This window comes from Curcuma longa, chromosome 17, assembly GCF_044706935.1.
Source record: "Curcuma longa cultivar G26 ecotype Majalengka, Jawa Barat chromosome 17, ITB_CL_G26_1.1, whole genome shotgun sequence".
Taxonomy (NCBI): Eukaryota; Viridiplantae; Streptophyta; class Magnoliopsida; order Zingiberales; family Zingiberaceae; genus Curcuma; species Curcuma longa.
The window spans coordinates 6,723,159-6,731,390 of NC_133877.1; the positions used below are offsets into that span (position 1 = coordinate 6,723,159).

The 8,232-nt window shown below is 35.6% G+C and overlaps 1 pseudogene; it reads left to right on the forward strand.

Annotated features, from left to right (window-relative positions):
* The first annotated feature begins 1,483 nt into the window (after positions 1-1,483).
* On the forward strand, positions 1,484-3,992 carry LOC141848556 (pyruvate decarboxylase 1-like; annotated as a pseudogene).
* The last annotated feature ends 4,240 nt before the right edge of the window (positions 3,993-8,232 follow it).

Consider the following 8,232-nt stretch of genomic DNA (forward strand, 5'->3'; position numbering starts at 1 on the left):
ACGGAGTAAATAGAGTTGTTTATCAAACGGCGCCAATACCATAGGGCAACTTATTTTAGGTTCATAAGGCAACATTTGGGGCTAACCACCTGTGGCACCCCCATAAGAACAAATAGTTTTTATTTGAGCTATATTCATTCGGCTAGAAATCCTTTTCTAATTGAAAATATTTTTGTTAGTTTCAACATTCAGTGTTTGTACGGTTCAGGACTTCAGATATACTGTATCATATATTCAAATTTTCTTTTTTAAATTTTATAAGTGAACGTTGAATCATAATTTAGAAGATTTCTTGAAGATCAACTAGGCCCTCATCTAAATTTTTAAAGAGTTTCATATGCTTGGATTTGTTTAAATTTTAAATGTTCAAATTATAACATGAGGTGGGATAAGTTTCAACAAGTGGAAGAAGGTAATCATGAAGCAAATACAAGAAGCTAATACGAACATGGTGGGCGATGCAGCACTGAAGAGGAGGTTCATGTGGGTGTTTTGTGAGTGAGGAAGTGAAGTGCCACTAACAAAAGTAAAGACATGAATTATTTTGTTTATAAATTAAAATTTATTTTATTTATAATTTTTCATATTAACAAACCAAACGTATTTTCTAGTTTTCTTTTCTAGAAAATAAAAAATAGTATATCATACCAAACACATTTTCTGTTTTCTAAAAACTAGATCAGAAAATAGAAAAACAGAAATAAAAAATAAAAAATAGAAAATAGAAAAAAATTTCCAAACCAAACGTCCAAGTTTTTTTATGAAAAAAATTAAATATTTTAAATATTTTTTTATTTGAATGAACAATGAAAAAAAAGAGTATTATGGAAAAGAGATACATGATTTAATCAATTAAAAATGAGATATACATTTTGAATAAGTCACAAAACTAAGTACGCGAGTAAAAATGGAGTACATATATTCATTAATGATATTATGATATTTACTGGCTTACTTAGTTTTGTGAATTACTCAAAAATTTAGGTATCTAAATAGGCAGATAGTTTAAGTATAATTTATATTATTATTATATTTTCGGGGCATTTGCGTCGTACCTTCCTTTTTTTTGTCAACCCGCGAAAATTCATAATTCTTTGTCTAAGTGCGGAAAGCTTCTTAAAGAATAAAGATTAGCGTCGCTGGCTGGCTTCACCTCCACCTTTCTTCCCAAGAAAACAACGGTTTGTATTCTCTCCCCGAGACGGCAGCGCAGTCGCAGACTTTGGAATCCACCGACGACTGATCATGTCGTATAATTTAGTAATCGTCACCAAATTCGACATGGTCGCGTAGATATCTGCAGTCGCCCATGGTTTCCACCTCCCAGTATCGCTACAGGCTGCTCCTTAATTATCTTGGCCACCATACATCTCCTCAGCTTCGCATGCGTCCCCTATAAAGCACTAGCTTTGCTTCCTCCTCGCAACATCCAGCGAGCGATTCGATCACTTCTTCGTACAATACGCAGTCAAACAACTCCAAAATGCAGGATGGCATCGCGCGTCGGAGCCCGGGGACGCTGGGCCGGCATCTGGCCCGGCGGCTGGTGCAGGTGGGTGTGCGTGACGTCTTTTCCGTGCCCGGCGACTTCAATCTCACCCTCCTCGACCACCTCATCGCGGAGCCGCAGCTCAACCTGGTGGGCTGCTGCAACGAGCTCAACGCCGGGTACGCGGCCGACGGCTACGCCCGCGCGTGCGGTGTCGGCGCTTGCGTCGTCACATTCACTGTCGGCGGCCTCAGTGTCATCAACGCCATCGCCGGCTCCTTCAGCGAGAACCTCCCCGTCATCTGCGTCGTCGGCGGCCCCAACTCCAACGACTACGGCACCAACCGTGTCCTGCACCACACTATCGGCCTCCCCGACTTCTCCCAGGAGCTCCGCTGCTTCCAGACCGTCACTTGCCATCGGTCCCCACTCCATCTCCCACCTCTAATTCACAATAGGTCGCCACCAATTTCGTAGCGAAATTTAGGGCTTTGCTGATCTGCCCTAATTTGTAGGCGGTGATCAATAACTTGGATGACGCGCATGAGATGATCGATACTGCAATATCCACGGCTTTGAAAGAGAGCAAGCCGGTGTACATCAGCATCAGCTGCAACTTGCCGGGATGCCTCATCCCACCTTCGCAAACGAGCCTGTTTCCCTACTTCCTCTCGCCCATTCAGGCGCCGGGTAGCCTCTCTCTGTCCTGCCTGCCTTCGATTCTTGTAAAATGAAAGACGATGATCCTTTGCAGGGTGAGCAACCAATTAGGACTAGAAGGTGCTGTGGAAGCAACTGCAATATTTTTGAACAAGGCCGCGAAGCCAGTGCTAGTCGCAGGACCCAAACTGAGGGTGGCTAAAGCTCAACAAGCCTTCATGGAGCTTGCAGACACCTGTGGCTATCCAATAGCCATCATGCCATCAGCCAAAGGACTGGTACTAGAGCACCATCCTCAATTCATCGGAACTTACTGGGGCGCCGTCAGCACCAACTTCTGTGGGGAGATTGTGGAATCAGCTGATGCTTATGTGTTCGTCGGCCCGATCTTTAATGACTATAGCTCTGTGGGGTATTCACTTCTGATCAAGAAGGAAAAAGCTGTGGTGGCACTGCCCAATAGAGTCACTGTTGGAAACGGCCCTTCTTTTGGTTGGGTTTTCATGGCGGAATTCTTGACTGCGTTGTCTCAGAAGCTGAAGAGAAACAGTACTGCCATGGAGAACTACCGTCGTATCTATGTCCCTCCCAGCATGCCGATCAGACGAGAGAATAATGAGCCTTTGAGGGTCAATATCCTTTTTAAGCACATTCAGGCATGTCTCTGAAAACCAATTGCAACTTCATTTAGGTTCAAATTTGTGCTTGTTTTTGACATGCTTTCTTTCAAGCAGAGTATGCTGAGTGGAGAGACCACTGTCATTGCAGAGACTGGTGATTCATGGTTCAATTGCCAAAAGCTTCGTTTGCCGGGGAACTGTGGGTGAGTTCTGTCTTTTTGCCATTGCCATTGGTCGGCAATTGCGATCATGAAAACCATAAAGTCTTGACTAAATGATACAAATTTGCTCAAGGTATGAATTCCAAATGCAGTATGGATCAATTGGATGGTCAATTGGTGCCAACCTCGGTATGCTCAAGCTGCGAAGCAGAAGCGTGTCATTGCTTGCATAGGAGACGGGAGTTTCCAGGTAAATTGTGATTACTTATTTGGTCATTGATAAGAAATGAGTTTTATAAAAGGGCATTTGTGTTGGCACTAGCTAGACTATTTTTTTTTTCTTCTAGCTTTTTTAATTCATATTTTTGACACTCAACTTCCTCCTTGTGCTTTGTCGATCAAATGTGGTTATTATCCATGATTCAAGTGTAATGTCTACCAGAAATGAGATAGATTTTACGTTGGCATTGTCTTCATTTTCCTTTTCATGTTTACGGTTTAGTGTTGGTGCTCTATAACTGGCCTATTATTCTTCAGGTGACAGCTCAAGATGTATCCACAATGATCCGGCAAGGGCAACGCAGCATTATTTTTCTGATTAATAACGGTGGATATACTATTGAAGTAGAGATCCATGACGGGCCTTACAACGTGATCAAGAACTGGAACTACACTGGGCTTGTTGATGCCATAAACAACGGAGCAGGCAAATGTTGGACTTGCAAGGTTAGTTGACCACTGATGACTGATCTATTCTGAAGTTTGGAAATCAGTTTGACAGATTTCTATTGCAGGTGAACACTGAGGAGGAATTAGAAGAGGCGATAAGTACAGCCACTGGAGAAAAGAAGGATTGCCTATGTTTTATCGAGGCAATTGTGCACAAAGACGATACAAGCAAAGAGCTTTTGGAATGGGGATCCAGAGTCTCATCTGCAAACAGTCGCCCGCCGAACCCACAATAGAAAAACGGCACGGCACCGTAATAGCTGACAAGGAATTTTTCCTTTTGATATGGAAATTGTGTTCAGTAGCTGTAACCTTTAATTAAAATCTATCAAATTGTGCTCCATGTTGAAATAATAAATACACAAGTATTGGGCCACTTGTCGTCTCTGTTATCCCGTTCTCAAGCTCTCTAAGACAAGACGTGATGAAATAATACACTTGTTCAGCTCAGAAATGATTTGATTTTGTAGATTTAAAAGTAGTTTCTGTTGGATGAGTAAGCTCACTCTAACAACATTTGATACAATCTATATTGATAAAAGAATTATATATTAGTAAAATCAATCTCCATAAAATAGACATTTGAATTCATTGTTCTAATAATCAAATACCTATAATAGAGTTGTTCGTATTGACGAACATTGTGAAAAAACAAATGAAATCATGCAATGGTATTACCATTTTTTAGAAATAATGATAATTGCATATGTAAAAGATAATAATTAGGTAAGAATCCTAAAAGATGAGATAATATTCTCTAAATATTTTCTCGCCCTTAACATGTATAACATAGTTGCTTTTAAATTATTAAATTGTATATATTAGAAAAGAAACTGAAGGAAAGTACACATAATTTTGCTTTTATGTTTTAGACTTAACTTCTTCCTAAATTAATTAAATTTAATGGAAAGTTTGACATGCTGATCGCACGTGCTTCATGACGGCTTCCTTACAAAGTGGCGGATCCATCGTCGACCAATTTGAGTGCTGCCGCAGAGAGTAGGGCTGGCTATCAATGAATCTAGTTTGCTGGTGTCCAAGATTCCGTGATGCATTTTATTATTATTTAGAACTCTTATGATTTTTAAGAATTAAATACTATATTGTTATTTTAACTCGTATGAAGGATGTTAACAGGTTCTAATTAAAAATAACATGCATCGCATTTTTATTTTTTTTATTGCACAGCTATTTTTTATTTTTTAAGCTGGATTTAAGAAGCTAGGGGTCGTTTAAAATAAAAAAAGTATATGACACTAATAGAACAAAATCTTAGTAGTATAATAATCAATTTTAGAAGATTCTTAAAGGTTATTGCCCAATCAAATGGTCCTACTTTGGTAGGACAATATAATTACACATTAGATTTTTCATCTTTCTTGTTAAAGTATTTCAAATATGTAAAAACGAGCCATTCAAGATTAGTTAACATAAAACCACTCAAGGAAGAATCTAAATTTATCTAACAAAAGATAAGGAGGAAAATTCGTTAATTTGTTGAAAACCTCCTCATTCTTTTCTTAGTAGAGTTCTTTATTTTTAAGAAAATATTTTCCTTAGTAGAAAAATTAGATAACTCCTAAAATTAAAAAAAATTAATATATCTCCACAATGATATGATATTATTCATTTTAAGACTAAATTATCATAGTTTTATTTTTAAATTTTATCGAAAAGATATCATATTAATGGAGATATCTTCAATATTATAAATTCATGATTTTCTTCATGTGGAACTTTGACTGTAATTCTAACAATTTTTTCCTTAAACGAATAATGATTATACTCCAATCTAAATCAACTTGATATCAGATCTCTTGACCCATTAGACCCTCCTTACTTCGATATCCAGTCCTCTTGATCCGTCAAGAATGTGTAGTATCTTATTGCAATTGACCTATTAAAACTTAATTACTTTGAGAGATTATCATGGATTATATTGAGAGACGAGTATGAGGATGAAAATAAAAGTTGAATACCTAATGAAAATAAAAATGAATATAATATTTGAAAATGCAAATGGAGAATATAGAATCTGATGCAAAATTGACCAATACCCTCCCTACTAATAAAACAACACATTGACAAGAGAATTTGAGCCAGAGTATGCTGTTTTAAGGGCAATTTGGCATGAACAATAGTTATTATATTATCGTATGATTCTATATGATGTATAAGATATAGATAGTTAATTTTATCTAAATATTTGCAAGTAAAAAAGGAGCTCACTTAAATAAAAATCCATTTCTTTAAAATATGTCTAAATAATTACAAGATTAAGCACAAGATTAAATAGAGAAATAAATATATAAAACTAGAGATAGTGTTAATATTATATCATCATGTGCCCACGGACCGAGTATCTTCGCTCAATCCAACCTAAAGCCTAAGTCAAATGCAACATCATATGATCCAAATTAAATTTATAAGGCTAAAATATAGAGGACTTGTTAAAGTCATTTCATTCTCAACTATTCATCCAACCATTTTAATCTTATTTTAAATCACTCATATATTTTATTTTATTTTATTTTATTTTTTGAATGATTAATCATAATCAGCTAGTCAAATTAGAAGACAGATATGTACTGTGGCCACCTCACTCAAGCCTTCCCATACGACTAATATTTTAAAAAAAGTCTCGCCAACCCAACCACAAACACGTATACATCATCGCACCATTTTTTTTCAAACCTTCTCCACCTACTTGCCACTATGGTCATCCATCACCTGATTACTAAATTCGCAAGTCCATCGCATGCGAAGTTAGTCGGACCTAATCTCTAATCTATGCCGCTTGACGAATTCAAATTCATCAACAACTCAAGAATTCAAATTAAACTAGCTAAAGGGATATGAGTTTTGGAGTTTAATTAGTAGACAGACGATTAGGAGGCTTAGATTAGAGGAGTCCTCGTGATGTCTAGCAATTGGCATGTTGAGAAGCATGCGAGTTAACCCTCAACTCATAATTGCAAAGACATTTATAATTATGAGTACATTTGTTGAAGTAATTCAAAATTCTTTAATTTCAATCAATTATATATATATATATATATATCTTTTGTGATGAATTTGATGATAATTTTTTTTAAATCAATGTAAAATATTTTACGCTAAATTTTGGGACGAAAATATTTTTGTAGTTTGTCATCAAATTCTGCGTTGAAAAGGTAGAAATTCATCCCTAATTTTATGATGACTTAATTTTTCATCGCAAAATTTGTTGCCATTTTGTGACAAAAAGTTTTTTCGTCGTAAACTTCAATAATCGATGATATACGACGAATAAATTTTTCATCGTAGATTTTGCAATGAAAATTTATTTTCATCACGGATTTGTGATGAAAATATGTTCATCACCAAAATCAGCAAATTTAGCAATGAAACAAGATTCGTCATCAAATTAATGATTTGATGACGAAAAGGATTTTCGTCGTCGAATCAACGATGAAAACTTATTTTCATCGCCAAACATATTATTTTGATAAATTTGTGATGAAAATAGATTCGTCGTAAAATTCATCGCAAACAATCAAAAAAATTTTCAACAACTCTTATTTTTCTTCTTCAATCAGTTTTACAAATACACAATCTAACGCTCAAACATATACTCAATCCAACACTCAAACATAATATTCAATCCAACATATATTCCAACACAATACTCAATCCAACATTTCAATTAACACAATACTCAATCCAACATATAATAATCAAATATAATATACTCAATCTACATATTCAATCCAACATATAAACAATCATACAATCTAAGAAGCAAATCATCATCATCCAAGAAACAAATCTCAAAACGACAAAATATACAATCCAATCCAAGAAACAAATCTCAAAACAATAAAATATACAATCCATCCAAGAAGATATCAGACATATCCAAATCAAAACATCTCATACCAAATGGTCTCAAACGACAAAATACAAAAAAAAATTACCGTCCTCCTCGGCATCATCATCCTCAGCAGATACTTTCTGCTCCTTCTATCCTTCTTCTTTTTTTCTTACATCAGAAAAGAAAAAATAAAAAATAAAAAGTATCATTTTGTACAAGATAACTATAATATGTAAAGACTTACTTCACCGTCTTCCTTGATTTCACCAACTCTATTCGAAATAAAATAACAGTACTAATCAATAATAAAAAAATAAAGAGTCTACATATTAAATAACAAATGTTAAAAAATAATAATTTAGAGAAAAATAATAATTATACACACTTAGGATTATGAAAAATCATTATCATCACCGTCATCACCAGAACTAGAAGGAATCTGACTTATGAGGTCTTGTTGTTGGCGTAATTCTCTCATTTCATAATATTTTTGTAATATTATCCTTTTTAAATTGTTAACCTCTTCAGTTAAGTTTTTTTATTTGTGCCTTTACTGTTGGTAGGGTGGAAGAAGACATACCAACAACTCTATGGGGAGTTCTACTCAAAGAACTCATTCTCAATATCCTCCCCCTTTGAATCCACCACTTGCCTCCAGTCAAATACTCAGATCATTCCCAACAGAGGACTCAAATCCATCATTATCATCAATAGAACCTG